General features: G+C 44.2%; 1 protein-coding gene across 2 annotated transcripts in view; it reads right to left on the bottom strand.

Annotated features, from left to right (window-relative positions):
• TET1 (tet methylcytosine dioxygenase 1) overlaps window positions 1–9,099 on the bottom strand; it is a 169,359-nt gene extending 160,260 nt beyond the window's left edge. For both annotated transcript variants that reach the window (XM_066348947.1, XM_066348948.1), the window contains exon 1: window positions 9,052–9,099. The gene's annotated coding sequence lies outside the window, so the exon portion shown is untranslated. The remainder of the gene's footprint in view (window positions 1–9,051) is intronic.
• Window positions 9,100–16,149: the final 7,050 nt, after the last annotated feature.

Raw genomic sequence — 16,149 nt, 5'->3', positions numbered from 1 at the left:
CGGAGCCATCCTCAGTACTGGGGCCGGATGAACGCCAACCAATCGAGCCATGGCTGCAGGAGAGGGAGATATATATAATAAATATATATTATAATATATATATTATATAAAATATAGGGGGGAATAGGAAGGGTGGAGAAGCAGATGGATGCTTCTCCTGTGTACCCTGATCGGAATCAAACCTAGTATATCCACACACCAGGCCAATGTTCTACCACTGAGAAAACCAGCCAGGGAAGGCTTTTTCTTTTTCAATTGTTATAACTTGACAAAGTAAAAATTTGACAGCCCTTTATCATTCTCAAATTTTGCTTTTATTTTTGCTGTACTGACCCGATCCAGGTAATCTTGGGATGCAGTGTAATCTTGGATGCAGTTTCATTTAGTGGTTCAAGCCAGTGTCACAAAAGCCTGATTTTTAACGTGTGATCAGCAGCTATGTCCTTCAGCAAACCACTTAACTGAGTCAAGATTTCTGCATCTGAAATGCAGCTGTTTCGAGATATCAATGAGCTCCTACAGGGAAAGCCTAGTGGTACTAGTTTCATCTTTTTGATGTCTGAGGTTGAAGGGGGCGATGATAGGGTATAAGAAGGCCTTTGGAAGTATGCATACCTGGCTTCAGTTTCCAGCTAAGAAACATTACTAGCCACGTGATTCTGAGAAACTCATCTGTCTCTCTGTACCCTCAGTTTTCTTATGTATAATAGGATATGAAGCAAGATAGTGCCACAGCCTCAGTGGGCTCCTATGAAAATATAATAAGATGTTATGCATTAAGGTTTAGCACAGGGCTGGCATATAATAGGTGTTTAATAAGTGGAAGTTACCTGACCAGGAGGTGGCACAGTGAATAGAGCATCGGACTGGGATGCAGAGGACTCATGTTTGAGACCTGAGGTCGCCACTTCAGTGCAGGCTCATCTGGTTTGAGCAAGGCTCACCAGCTTGAGCCCAGAATCACTGGCTCCAGCAAGGGGTTACTTGGTCTGTTGTAGCCCCCCCACCCCCGTCAAGGCACATATGAGAAGCAATCAATGAACAATTAAAGTGCCACAACGAAAAACTGATGATTGATGCTTCTCATCTTTCTCCATTCCAGTCTGTCTGTCCCTATCTATCCCTCTCTGACTCTCTCTGTCTCTGTAAAAACAAACAAACAAACAAACAAAACTAATAAGAGAAAATAGACTAGCCTGACCAGCTGGTGTTGCAATGGATAGAGCAAATGCTAAAGCCCCACCCACCCCCAACCACCCCACCCTCATCAAGGCACATATAAGAAAGCAATCAATGAACAATTAAGATACCGCAAATAAGAGTTGATGCTTCTCATCTCTCTCCCTTCCTGTCTGTCTTCCTCTCTCTATCTCAAAAAAAAGAGAGAGAGAGAAAATAATAGTTATTATTATAGACCCAGTTTAAACAACAGTCTGCCATATTCTGCAAAGCAAAATCTGGTTCTTTTCTCTCTGTTCTCACCTAACACACTGTAGAGCACAGAGTATAAAATCACAGAGCACAGCATTAGAGTCAAAGCATTTTGCCTGTAAGAAAGACTTTTTAAATAGACAGTAATGATAATATTAACCACAAAAGAAAAGCATCCTGAAATATCTGTGCCAAATACAAACACTAAGCCAGAGAATACTTCACTTGGGTTCTTGGCATCTAAACTTATTGTTTTCCCCTTTAAAAAAAAAAGTGTTCACTTATGCTAACTCTTTGGCTGTGAAAATTTTTCAGACATTTCCTCCAAAGAACACTGATTTTTATACTAACATTTTTAGAAAACAAAGGCCATTCCAATTGCAATGTCAGCAATCTTTCCTTTATTTTTTTTCTGGTAACAAAAAGCAACCCATTCTATTTCCTAAAAATTAAACAATATCATCGTTAGTTTTCTTTATCTTTTGTATCAAGATTACAATGATGTCCTGCCTGACCTGTGGTGGTGCAGTGGATAAAGCGTCGACCTGGAAAGCTGAGGTTGCCAGTTCGAAACCCTGGGCTTGCCTGGTCAAGGCACATATGAGAGTTGATGCTTCCTGCTCCTCCCCTCTTTTCTCTTTCTCTTTCTCTCTCCCTCTGCCCTCTCTCTATAAAAATGAATAAATAAAAAAATCTAAAATAAAAAGATTACAATGATGAAAAATTACTAGGAACCTATAATCTAGGTATTATAATTAGCTATAAAAATAAAAAATTCATCTGTGAAGGCAAGTAATCTGGATATGCCAGAAGGTGTCATGGGATCAGCTTTTGGAAGTAGTTTATAAATCAATCCCTGTCTCTTATATATTCTTTTATATTTTTAAATTGAAGTGCTTAGAAATTCAGACTTGTAATTAAGATGATGTTTGCCATTTAAATCTTATCTCCTGAAAAAGAGCCTGACAAGGAAATGGAAAAGGTCTGAGCGACATGGATTGGGAAAATGTGGCCTCTTTAAATGGTAACAGCCTTTTTATGAGATCCTGAAAGAGGCCAATGACCCCTGAAAACCCAACTGCAGGGAAGAAACCACTGGGTACCACCCAGCCAAAGAAACAATCAGACACAAAATAAGGCCTCCCACAAGATTCTAATTTTATCATTCTTGGCTCCACTAATGAAACACAATCTTCTTTAGTGATAAACCAAGTTATCCCCAAAGCTGAACTCTAAAAAAAGAGGCAGTAAGCCTTTTTTAAAAATATTCTTTTTGGGGGGGAAGATGTAGTCCATTAGATTAAATAGGTCCTTATTTAAATATGGAATTATCCCCACAGATCTCCTTAAATTTATTTTCCTTAATAGTTTGTAAACATTATTAATTGTTCATACCCCTTTTTTTGGTGCTTTTATTATAGAATACTTAAGTCATACAAAAAAGTACATTCACAATTGAATACTAATTCCATTTTTCATTGTTTTAGAATTTTTTTATTGATTGATTTTAATGAGAGGAAGGGAGACAGAGAGAGAGGTAGGAACATAGATCTGCTCCTGTATGTGCCCAGACCAGGGATCAAACCCAGCAATCTCTGTGCTTCCCAATGACATTCTAACTGAGCTATCCGACTAGGGCCCCTTTTTCACTTCTAATGAAAACTGACACTTCAATTATTTCTCTTAATCTGTTTTATTCTACTCTAGAATATATTCAAGAATCTGAGTGCTACTGATAACTACAGGATAACATGATCAAAGCAGAAAATAAAAGAATGGTATCCCTGTTATTAAAGATGTATAATAGGCCCACAAGGGGAAATCATATGCAACTGACACCATCCTTAGAGTTCTTTTTCTGGAATATAAAACAAAATGAAAGAATAAAAACTGTGGGGTGTAAAATATGCATTATTTAACTACTCTTTTCACCAGAAGGCACCAAGACCCCTAACCCATAATGCAAAATTATTTTCTTAAAATGTCCTTTTGAGATACAGGACTGGAATGTATGAAACCTCAGCATTATATGCCAAGAGGTAAGAAGCCAACTCATTATTTGAAACATGAAAGGATACAATGCCAGCCCAAAGTAGAGAACGTAATGTTAAGGATGGACTGTAGAAGTGGCAAGAATAGGTCCTAGGGCAGGGGTCGGGAACCTTTTTGGCTGAGAGAGCTATGAACGCCACATATTTTAAAATGTAATTCTGGCCTGACCTGTGGTGGCGCAGTGGATAAAGCATCAACCTGGAAATGTTGAGGTCGCCGGTTCTAAACCCTGGGCTTGCCTCGTCAAGGCACATATGGGAGTTGATGCTTCCAGCTCCTTCCCCCTTCTTTCTCTCTCTCTCTCTCTCTCTCCTCTCTCTGTCTCTCTCTCTCTCCTGTCTAAAAATGAATAAGTAAAATAAAATAAAATAATTAAAAAAATAATGTAATTCTGTAAGAGCCATACAACAACCTGTGTACATTACACTTTATCCAATAAAAACTTGGTGTTGTCCCGGAGGACAGCTGTGATTGGCTCCAGACACCCGCAACCATGAACATAAGCAGTAGGAAACATGAGAATGTTTTATATTTTTAACGTTATTTTTTATTATTATTAAAGTTTTGTCTGTAGGCCCTGGCCGGTTGGCTCAGCGGTAGAGCGTCGGCCTGGCGTGCAGGGGACCCGGGTTCGATTCCCGGCCAGGGCACATAGGAGAAGCGCCCATTTGCTTCTCCACCCCCCCCCCTTCCTCTCTGTCTCTCTCTTCCCCTCCGGCAGCCAAGGCTCCATTGGAGCAGAGATGGCCCGGGCGCTGGGGATGGCTCCTTGGCCTCTGCCCCAGGCGCTAGAGTGGCTCTGGTCGTGGCAGAGCGACACCCCGGAGGGGCAGAGCATCGCCCCCTGGTGGGCAGAGCCTTGCCCCTGGTGGGCGTGCCGGGTGGATCCCGGTCGGGCGCATGCGGGAGTCTGTCTGACTGTCTCTCCCCGTTTCCAGCTTCAGAGGGGGGGAAAAAATTTTTTTTAAATAAAGTTTTGTCTGCGAGCCAGATGCAGCCATCAAAAGAGCCACATCTGGCTCGCGAGCCATAGGTTTCCGGCCCCTGTCCTAGGGTGAGCATGGTAAAGATGGCTTGTGAAAGGATCTACTCAGTATTCACTTTTTGTTTGTTTGTTTGTTTGTTTGTTTTACAGAGACAGAGAGTCAGAGAGAGGGATAGATAGGGACAGACAGACAGGAACGGAGAGAGATGAAAAGCATCAATCATTAGTTTTTTGTTGCGTGTTGCGACACCTTAGTTGTTCATTGATTGCTTTTTCATATGTGCCTGGATCGTGGGGCTACAGCAGACCGAGTAACCCCTTGTTTAAGCCAGCGACCTTGGGTCCAAGCTGGTGAGCTCTGCTCAAATCAGATGAGCCCGCGGGGTTCAAGGCAGAGACAGAAAACAACTATATACTACAAGTAGATGCTTCGCACTTCTCCACCTTCTTTCTCACTCTCCCTTTCTCTCTCTCTCAAACCAGATGGCGACCTCAGGGTCTCAAACCTGGGTCCTCCGCATCCCAGTCCGATGTTCTACCACTGTGCCACAGCCTGGTCAGACTGCACATTTTTTTTAAATTTTTATTTTAGATTTTTAAAAATTTATTCATTTTAGAAAGGAGAGAGAGAGAGAGAGAGAGAGAGAGAGAGAGAGAGAGAAAAGGGGAGGAGCAGGAAGCATCAACTCCCACATGTGCCTTGACCGGGCAAGCCCAGGGTTTTGAACCAGCGATATCAAGTGTTCCAGGTCGATGCTTTATCCACTGCGCCACCACAGGTCAGGCCTTATTTTAGATTTTTATTTATTTATTTTTTTAGGAGAGAGAGAGAAAGAGAAGGGAAGAGGATCAGGAAGCATCAACTCCCATTTGTACCTTGGGGTTTCAAACTGGATACCGCAGCGTTCTAGGTCAGTGCTTTATCCACTGCACCACCACAGGTCAGGCCACACATCCTTTTTTTCTTTTTAACTTTTTTTTTTTAATTTATTGATTTTACCCAGAGATGAAGGGAAGGAGGGAGGCGGAGGGAGAGAGGGAGACAGGAACCATCTGTTCCGTAATGAACCCTGACCAGGGATCGAATCTGCAATCCCGGTGCTTTGGGCAGAGGCTCTAAGAGCCAAGCAATCTGGCCAAGGCAGGCCACACATTCTTTAAATTTCCTTAACCAAATTGGTCAACAAATAGGATTAGATTTTTGCCTGAATGTTATTTGAGCTTACTAAGTAATTAGAGTCTTTCACTAAACAGAGCCTTTTTTCACAGTTATTGAAGTTATCACCTTGCCTAGAAAATGAAAAGCTGACTTCCTCAATTTTATCAATTGTCTGTAAAGGACAATATTGACAGTACCATGTCAATAAGTCCTTTCCCACCTATATTTCTTTCTCCATGGGATCTCCCAAAGTTCCCTAGGCAGGAAGTGGCTGACCTGATGTAATCATACAGCCCACATGTCAATTTAAAACTATACTGCAATCCTTCTCACTACCAGCAGTTGCCAAAAAAGAGTGGTATTTGCATACAGAGAGCTAGTTGCAAAGTAACACTGTTTTTAGTCACTGCATTCAGCTCTTGGGAATTTAAAGGCTACTGCACTTGACTGACAAATACAGGACTTAAAACATACCTTTTTTAAAGACCCCACCTGGCTTAGTTTCCTCTAGTAACTTCTGTAAGTCCTACACTTAAAGCAAGAGGAGGTGGGCGGGTTGCTTGCTGTTCCTAGATAGTTTTCTACCACAGGAAGTGTGAGAGACTTCTGCACATGGAAAAGGTGTTCAAGGAAACTCACTAAAATGCCAGCAGATTTAGTCAAAGGCTCCTTCCATATGTAAAACAACCTTGCTGCCCTGCAGAGAGCAAGAAAAAAAGGCCTACAAGGGCTACAGAAAAGGGAAGCGAGAAGTTAAAAAGGTGATAGAATGAGCCTTCTTAAAACAAGAATAGCATAAAACACACTGGGAAGAAGAGAGAAAAGCCATAAGAAAATGTGTCTAAAAAGGAGGGGCAAAAGGCAGAAGAAGGGGAATAAATTTACAGTAATGAAGCTAGAATATTATAAAGACAACTGGGATTAAATCACTAAAGACTAAAGGTAGAAAAACAGAGGGAGGAAAAAGAGAAATTTAAGTATGCTGGGAGAGAAAGATAAAGATTCAAAGAAGAGGGTGGGGGAGGGGAGAGGCAAACCAGATAAAGAAGATTGGAGGAGGAAGAGAAAAGGAACAAAGGGCAGAGACCACGGTGATCCAAACCTCCGACCTATCAATTCTGGTAGACAGGAGCTGAGAGCAATAGTTAACTTACATTAAAATGTTCAAGTGGTGGACCCAGAATTTTAAGTCCAAGCTACTCATCCTCTCAAAGACAAAGGTACCCTGTACGTAACTCCCATATAGCTTGATTCTGAAATTTGACTGAAATCATCACATGGAATTAAACACTGTCAGAGGTTGACGACCGACCTTAATTGGGGAGGGATGGGACTTGATTTTTTTCACTTGTGTAGCCAATACCAATAAAATCAGAAAAAGCACCCAAAATTACGTTACCTAAATATTTAGTTCTTGGAAATAATAGGACTAATCTCCCAATATGTCTTTATTAAGTCATCCATTTGCATGTACCCCCACCTTATTTAACTGTAGTCATAAATTTCTAATATGCCCTAAATAACACTTGCCCAAACTGCTTAACTAGCACCTTTTCCATATTCTTTTTAACATCCTGAGGCCTACGGTTTAATTGTTGGGAGGGGGAAGGGTAAAGGACGAGCACACTTGGGCTCCGGGCGGGCCTGAGGTTGCAGCCCCGGAGCACCGCCCTTCAGCCAATCCCGGAACGGCGCGCTGCGAACCCCGCTGACACTGGCTTGTGCACCTCATCTTTTCCTCGCTCAACATCTTTGAAACACTTTTCAAACATTTCTTCACTAACTGATCAATAGTCTGATGTATTATGCAGCTTATTTTGTCTCCCAAAGCAGAACCGGAGAAAGTGGGTAGAGGCACAGTTGCGACCTATACAAGATTGTTAATTCGTGGGGAGGACCAGTTAGGGGGAGGAGGAAAGAAATTCCTAGATCAAGCAATATCTGTTCCCTTGGTGATGCATTCGTTTTTACTGGGTCAGAAAGGCCCAATTTGGCCGGGCTGGGTAGCACAGTTGGTTAGAGCGTTGTCTCCGTAGGCCAAGGTTGCGGTTTGATACCCGGTCAGGATATACACAAGAATTAACGAATGAATGGATAAGTAAGTGCAACAAAAAATCGATCTCTCTCCTCCTCTCCCTCTCCGATCATTTTTTTTTTTTAATGCCCAATTTGGGTTACCCATTCACGTGGAAAGCTTACAGGGACCGGTCACCAACTTCCTGAACACTTTTCGTGTAGAAATATATATACGGACCGCACACAGCCTCTCCAGAAGCTAACCCGATGTGGGAGGGCGGGTGAGAGACGAAGGGAAGGTGAGGAGAGGGGTGAGGAGGAGAGGGGAGGAAGGGAAAGGGGAGAAAGGGATCTAGCCCTGTCTCATCCAAGACACCACCCGATGTGAAGCGGCACCGCCCTCGCGGACCGGGACAGGGACCGGGACCGGCCTTCCCGAGCCGCCCGGCTGGCCCCGGCACCCGAGTCCGCGCACCTCCCACCCTCGGGGCCCGCTCGGGGACAACGCCTGGGTGGACTGAAGCGAAGGTAACGCCAGTGCGTTGGGCAACCGGGTGGAACTTAAAGAGTTTTTTTAAAAAGCCATTTTAACAAAACACTAATGTTATCCCCTATTCCTTTCTTCCCCGACCCGCAGCACTCCAGGTCAACCCCTGGACAAAGTTTCGTTCCAGAAGTCCTATCCCCGAAACGCCGAGGGAGGCAAGAGCCAAAACGTTTTCCCGAGGAGCCTGTCCCGTGTCAGCACGAGAAGGGGGGGATTATTCAGGGTTATGCTTGAGCGCGAGACACCCCGGGTTGCCCACCCAGGACCTACCCTAACTCTTCCCTCTCCTTACCCGGAGGCGCCCCGACGTGCGACCGCCCTGAGAGGCTCTTCCACCGTCAGCAAGTCCAGGGACCCCTCGGGGCCACACTGCCCTCCCTCCGCCAGCCGGGTTTCCAGCTGCCCCCGGAGCAGAGCCCGAGGCGTCCCCACCTCCCCCAGCTCGCCCCGCAGCGGGGGCTCGGGGGCAGACGGTCGCGCCCTCCCGCTGGGGGCATTGTTTCCCACCCTCAACAAAAGCTCTCCAAGCGGCCCGGGGTGAGGGGTCGCCGCGGGGAGCCGGGCTACCCTGGCGGCCCCAGAGGACCCGCAGACGTGGAGCCCCAGCGCCAGCCCCGAGGAGTAGAGCGCCACCTCTGCACCCCCTCCGGCCCCTGCGTGCGGGTCCCCGCGCCCCTGCCCTCGGCCGGGACCCCAATCACCGCGGGCCGGCTCAGGCTCCAGGGCAGCGCGCGCGCCCCCAGCTCCAAGCCTGCACCAGCTCTTGGGCAAACTTTCCAACTCGTTCTCATCCCCACAAGTTTGGTGCCCGGGGCCCCGGAGAGAGTGAGGGGCGCGGGCAGGACCGGGACGGACACCTACCGGCACGGTTAGGGCTTGAGCCTCCGAGGTGGACGGCTGCTTCCCAAAGAAGGTCCACAGCGGAGAGGCAGGTAGAGTTGCATGATTGAGGCGGGGCAGGGGAGCGTCCCGGGGGGCAGACCCGGGAGCAGAGACGCCGGCGGCAACGCGCACAAAGCGGCGCCTGAGCGGTCTGCGCGGCTCTTCCCCGCCAGGTCAGCCCCCCGGAGCTACAGTGTCGCCCCAGGACAGACCTCAGGGAGTGAAGCTGGGGCTCTGCCTCCGCTGGACCCCGCACCGCTGAGTGAGAAGCAAAACGCGAGCTGGATTTCCCCAAATTGGAGCTGGACTCCGCCCCCCTCGACCCCTTGCCTCCCCTTAACCCTCCTGCTCTCTTCCAACTTTTTTTTTTTTTTTTTTAGGTCGAGGCAGAACATTGGGAAAGGAAGGGGTTTCTAGTCATTATCTTTTTTTCCAAAGGACTCTCGGGCTGCGAAAAAAGTTTTAGGGTCAGTAAATTGAATATCTGTAGATACATAAGTGGGTGCCAGGTCAGAGGTGACACACCATTGTGCAATATCTAGGTCGCTAGCTATGAAAAACTGCCCCTCAATAGCAAAGACTGCCTGAGCAGGTGGTGTGCAGCGGATAGAGCCTCCAACTGGGACGCAGAGGACTCAGATTCAAGGCCCCCCCCCCCCCCCCCCCAGGGCGCGGGCTTGAGCATGGGCTCATCCAGCTTGAGCATCGAGTCACTGGCTTGAGTGTGGGATCATAGACAAGATTCCATGGTCACTGGCTTGAGTCCAAGATCGCTGGCCTGAGCAAGCGGTTACTAGCTCTGCTGTAGTCCCTCCTCACCCCTACACCAAGGCACATATGAGAAAGCAGTAAGTCAGTGAACAACTAAGGAGCCGCAATGAAGAATTGATGCTTCTCATCCCTGTCCCTTCCTGTCTGTTTGTCCCTATATGTCCCTCTCTTTGTGTCTCTCTGTTTCTGTCACAAAGATAAATAAATAAACAGCAAAGACAGCTACCACAAGAGTGTTCTGTTTCCTTGACTCAGTGCTTAATGTCTGCAAAGGTCATCGTAACATTTTTGTTAGTTATTTGGCCTGTACCTTAGTGGTGGTCTTTATGGATGAAGAAATTAAGGTACAGGAAGAAGTAAGTTTTCAGCATTAGGAGGAATAGCCCATTAGGAGCATTATGCCAACATTAAGACTGGGGCATCTGAATGTCTCCCAAAATGTTTGATGACTGTTGCTTCTTCCAACAGTCAGTCATCACACAGACAAGGAAATCCAAATCTTTAATGAGGTCACAGTGGTAAAGAAAATTCTGTTCATGGAACTATCATTCTTCTCAGATCAAACTTCAACTAAAGAGAAGAGTCATTCTGTCATTGCCTTCCACATCATTTTGTCTTCATTCTACACAAAATTATTCTTTTAATAAGCATAAGCAGATTGCTCTTTTGAGAAAGATCCTAAAATTTCAACTTTTTCCACTGATTGATTCATTCAAATATATATATATTGATTGATTGATTGATTGATTGATCCTAGAGAGAGAGAGGAAGGGAAAAAGAGACAGAGAGGGAAAGAAACATTAACCTGGTGTTCCACCCATTCATGTATTCATTAGTTAATTCCTGCTTATACCCTGACCCGATGGTACCTGCAAACTTGGCATAAATGAGACCATGCTCTAACCAACTGAGCTAGCTGGCCAGAGCCTCAGATACATTCTTCAGCTAGGAACTAGACATACAGCTGTAAATAAAATGTGCCTCCTACCCAGGAGAAAAACACATTCCAGTTTGTGACAGCACTACTATGTTTTCAATGCTACAGCCAGATAAATGTCTTGGTTGGAAAAGTCAGAAACATGGCACTTGAAACAAATCTTTTTTTTTTTTTTTGACAGAGACAGAGAGAGTCAAAGAGAGAGACAGGGATAGACAGACAGGAAGGGAGAGAGATGAAAAGCATCAATTTTTCATTGCAGCTTCTTAGTTTTTCATTGATTGATTTTATACACACACACACACACACACACACATACCTACCTTAGGGGAGGGCGCTACAGCAGAGTGAGGAACCCCTTGCTCCGCACTCAGGCTGTTGAGCCCACGCTCAAGCAGGCGACCTTAGGGTTTTGAATCTGGGTCCTCCATCTCCCAGTCAGACACTCTGTCCACTGAACCACTGACTGGTCAGGCTGAAATAAATCTTGACTGCAAAAATAGTTTCAGTCAATGTTTTCAAAAGCCTAATCATGAATACATTGTCAGAAACAATGTATTGGGAAATACCTAGATGAAAAGAATGTTGGGAGAGTTTTAGTCAAAACTTGATTTTCATAAAGAACAAAAGGCAAAAGATGATCATGAAATAGCAATATCCTGGCTTTTGTCAATTAATTAAAATAATTCACTTTTAAAAGTATTGAAATGGGAAAATCACAAAGACTTAGAAAACTGTCCATGGTGACACTTGTTCTCTTCATTCCACAAATGTTAGTTGAATCTGTGCTGCTGTGTACCAAGCACTGTTCTAAACTCTGAGGAAACAGCAGTAAGCAAAATGAAACCTCGGTGCTTGTGCAGCTTCATTTGTTCATGGAGCAGGAGTGAGGGGGCAGAAAATAAAGAAGACAAATATGCAGGATATATGTAATGTATCAGATGGCAAAGGTCAGAGAGAGGAGGGAAAAGCAGGAAAGAGAACTGGGATTGCTGGGGAAGGTTGTAATTTTATTTTTTTTTTTTTTTTTTATAATTTTTATTTATTTATTTATTCACTTTAGAGGGGGGTGAGAGAGAGAAAGAGAGAGAGAGAGAGAAGGAGGAGGAGCAGGAAGCATCAACTCCCATATGTGCCTTGACCAGGCAAGCCAGGGTTTTGAACCGGCAACCTCAGTGTTTCCAGGTTGACGCCTTATCCACTGCGCCACCACAGGTCAGGCAGGTTGTAATTTTAAATATAGCAATCAGCTCATTAAGTCGATCTGAAAGAGATAAGGGAGGAAGCTGGGAGGGCATTTTTTTTTTCTTAATGCATAGTAAAGAACAAGGGCAAAGGTCCCGAAGGTGGAATTGTGCCATGGCAACACAACTATTTCAACACTAAAAAATTAGAAACTGTCTAAATGACCATCAAAAAAAAAAAAAAAAAGGATAAATTGCGCTTATTGGGTAATTTGGGAACATTTTTGAGTTTGGAAAAGAAATTTAGTTTGGAAAAACAAGTTTAGGAGTCATCAGCATGTAGGTATTTCAAGCCACCTTGGTATCTGTGTCTTAAACATAGTGCCCAGCAACATCAGGTTCATCTGAACCTGACATTTAGGAGTCTGATATTTATAATAGAAATGAAAAGGTTGGACAAGTCATGGGCAACTAAACAATAAAAGGAGGTGTCTACTCAAGAAGAAGAAAAATTGTAATTCTTTCCAGACTTCAATATAAAAGACTAAATGTTTAAGCAACTTCCCACTATCTTCCCACTACTTGCCCCATTTTTTCTTAATAATAAAACAAAAATTCCTAAAAAAAACCCCACAAAAAACAAGAATTCCTGTTTTATTCCCAATCGCCTCTCTAGAAAAAGATGTGAAACCCTTATATAATGGGTTGAAATTATGCTTCTCTAACTTCCTAAGGACGTACCTCTAATGTCATCTTAGCTCCATTGCTTATTAATTACATTCGGCAGTGCCCTAGGGAAAAAATATATTCACTCAAACACACACAGTATTTCTTTCCTGAGGAATATTTCCCACCCTGGCTAGGTAGCTCAGTTGCTTAGAGCATCATTCTGATATGCCACGGTTGCAGGTTCCATCTTCTATGGGGATTATGCAAGTTTCTCATATCAATGAGAAACTTTGTAAAGTATGTGAATCAACCAAGGAATGGATAAATAAGTGGGACAACAGTTCAATGTTTCTCTCTCTCTTTCTCAAAATCAATCAATAAATTTTTAAAAAGAATATAATCTCCATTGGGAAACATTAAAAATTTGGCAATACCTCCTGACCTGTGGTGATGCAGTGGATAGAGCATGGACCTGGAACACTGAGGTCTTGCCCGGTCAAGGCACAAATGAGAAGCAATTCACTATAAGTTGATGTATGCTTCTTGCTCACCCGCTGTCTCTCTCCTCTCTCTCCAAAATCAGTAATTAAATCTTTCAAAAAGCCTGACCTGGGTTGCGCAGTGGGTAAAAGCATCGACCTGGAACACTGAGGTCGCCGGTTCGAAACCCCGGGCTTCCCTGGTCAAGGCACATATGGGAGTTGGTGCTTTCTGCTCCTCCCTCCCTTCTCTCTCTGTCTCCTCTCTCTAAAATGAATAAATAAAATCTAAAAAAAATAAATTAAAAAAAATCTTTCAAAGAAAGCAATATATCATAAAAAAATTAACAATACTAAGTGTTTGTGAGAACCTCATAAATTCTGGCAATATAAGTGGTACAACAACTAAAGATAGATTTATTCTGCATAAGAAAATAAAGATATAATACTATAATAACTATGTACAGTGACCAGTAAGTACTGGAAATATCAATGAGAAACTTTGTAAAGTATGTGATTCTCTAACCACTATGTTGCACACCTAAAACTAATACAAAATAATATTGAATGTAAACTATAATTTAAAAAAATATTTTTTTGGCCTGACCTGTGGTGGCACAGTAGATAAAGCGTCGACCTGGAAATGCTGAGGTCGCCGGTTCGAAACCCTGGGCTTGCCTGGTCAAGGCACATATGGGAGTTGATGCTTCCAGCTCCTTCCCCCTTCTCTCTCTCTGTCTCTCCCTCTCCTCTCTAAAATGAATAAATAAAAAAATTAAAATATATATATATATTTTTTAAGTAAGTAGGAAAGAATTCATTCCCCTTTGGTGATTTAGTACAGCATAATCTGCAGGGTCCTGGGAGCTTACAGGGTAGGCTGAGCAAGATAAATCTGCAATAGTTTAGCATTGGAAAAGACCTAATGCTGTCAATTCTACTAGGGGTCCAGGAGAGCAAGAACAACTTAGATTTAAAAAAGATCAGCTATGCCTGACCACCTGTAGTGGTGCAGTAGATAAAGTGTCAACCTTGAATGCTGAGGTCACTGGTTCAAAACTCTGGGCTTGCCTGGTCAAGGCACATAAGGAAGTTGATGCTTCCTGCTCCTCCAGCCACTAAAATTAATTAATTAGTTAATTAATTAATTAATTTAAAAAACGACACCACTTAAAGACCAGGCGGACCTGTGGTGGTGCAATGAGTAAAGAATTGACCTGGAATGCTGAAGTTGCCTGTTTGAAACCCTGGGCTTGTCTGGTCAAGGCACATATGGGAGTTGATGCTTAATGCTCCTCCCCCTTTTCTCTTTCTCTCCCCCCTCTCTAAAGTGAAAAAAAAATCTTATATAAAAAGAAAGACCTGCCCTGGCCAGATAGCTTGGTTTGTTGGAACATAATCCTAATAGGCAAGGACTGTGGGTTTGACCACCAGTTGACATATACAGGAACAGAGCAATGTTTCTGTCTGTCTGTCTGTCTGTCCATCTTTCTCTCTCCCTTCCTCTAAAATATATTATATAATTTTCACAAAAGGATATACCAAGGTTGCAGTTAAAATCCTTGGTCAAGGCCCTGGCCAGTTAGATCAGCGGTAGAGCGTCGGCCTGGCGTGCAGAAGTCCCGGGTTCAATTCCTGGCCAGGGCACACAGGAGAAGCACCCATCTGCTTCTCCACCCCTCCCCCTCTCCTTCCTCTCTGTCTCTCTCTTCCCCTCCCGCAGCCAAGGCTCCACTGGAGCAAAGTTGGCCCGGGCGCTGAGGATGGCTCTGTGGCCTCTGCCTCAAGTGCTAGAATGGCTCTGGATGCAACAGAGTGACGTCCCAGAGGGGCAGAGCATTGCCCCCTGGTGGGCATGCCGGGTGGATCCCGGTGGGGCGCATGCGGGAGTCAGTCTGACTGCCTCCCCGTTTCCAGCTTCGGAAAAATGAAAAAATAAATAAATAAATAAAATCCTTGGTCAAGACACATGCAAGAATCAAACAATGAATGCATGGATATGTTTAACAGCAAATTGATGTTTCCCTCTTGTGTTCTCTCTTTTTCTTTCCAAAATCAATAATAATAACAATAAAACTCAAGGGACTTACCAGAGAATTGCACTGAGCAGGCGTGCAGGATTTGCCTTTTACTGATCTATTTACCAACCTACACAGACCTAAAATCTTTTTCTCACTCAAGTTTCTAAATTGAATCCAAAGATTGTCAAGGCCTGACCTGTGGTGGTGCAGTAGATAAAACATCGACCTGGAACGTTGAGGATGCCGATTAGAAACCCTAGGCTTGCCTGGTCAAGGCACATATAGGAGATGATGCTTCGTGCTCCTCCCCCCTTCTCTCTCTCTCTCCTCTCACTCTAAAAATAAATAAATAAAATATAAAAAACAGAAAAACAAAGATTGACAAGAACACACAGGATTTGTACAACACATGGTAGGTACAAACCAAAAAACACCTACATTGAGGTAGAAGAAAGAGGAAGTCAAATTGATATTCTGAGGGAGAAAGAAATTGAGATTGATTTTTTGTTTGTTTGTTTGTATTTTTCTGAAGTTGGAAACGGGGAGGCAGTCAGACAAACTCCTGCATGCACCCGACCGGGATCCACCTGGCATACCCACCAGGGGGCGATGCTCTGCCCCTCTGGGGCATTGCTCTGTTGCGACCAGAGCCACTCTAGCACCTGAGGCAGAGGCCACAGAGCCATCCTCAGCCCCTGGGCCAACTTTGCTCCAATGGAGCCTTGGCTGTGGGAGGGGAAGAGAGAGACAGAGAGGAAGGAGAGGGGGAGGGGTGGAGAAGCAGATGGGCGCTTCTCCTGTGTGCCCTGGCTGGGAATCGAACCCGGGACTCCTACATGCCAGGCCGACACTCTAACACTGAGCCAGCCGGCCAGGGTGAAATTGATTTTTGAAAGAAATGGGGAAAATTAGCCTATCATCATAATGCCTGTAGAGCATGAAGATATACTTTTAGTTATGATGATAAAACAAAATTTTTCATATTATAGTCAATTCCCAAAAGGACCAGATCCTAA

Source organism: Saccopteryx leptura, chromosome 9 (assembly GCF_036850995.1).
Source record: "Saccopteryx leptura isolate mSacLep1 chromosome 9, mSacLep1_pri_phased_curated, whole genome shotgun sequence".
Taxonomy (NCBI): domain Eukaryota; kingdom Metazoa; phylum Chordata; class Mammalia; order Chiroptera; family Emballonuridae; genus Saccopteryx; species Saccopteryx leptura.
This window is presented reverse-complemented; position numbering and strand designations above follow the sequence as displayed.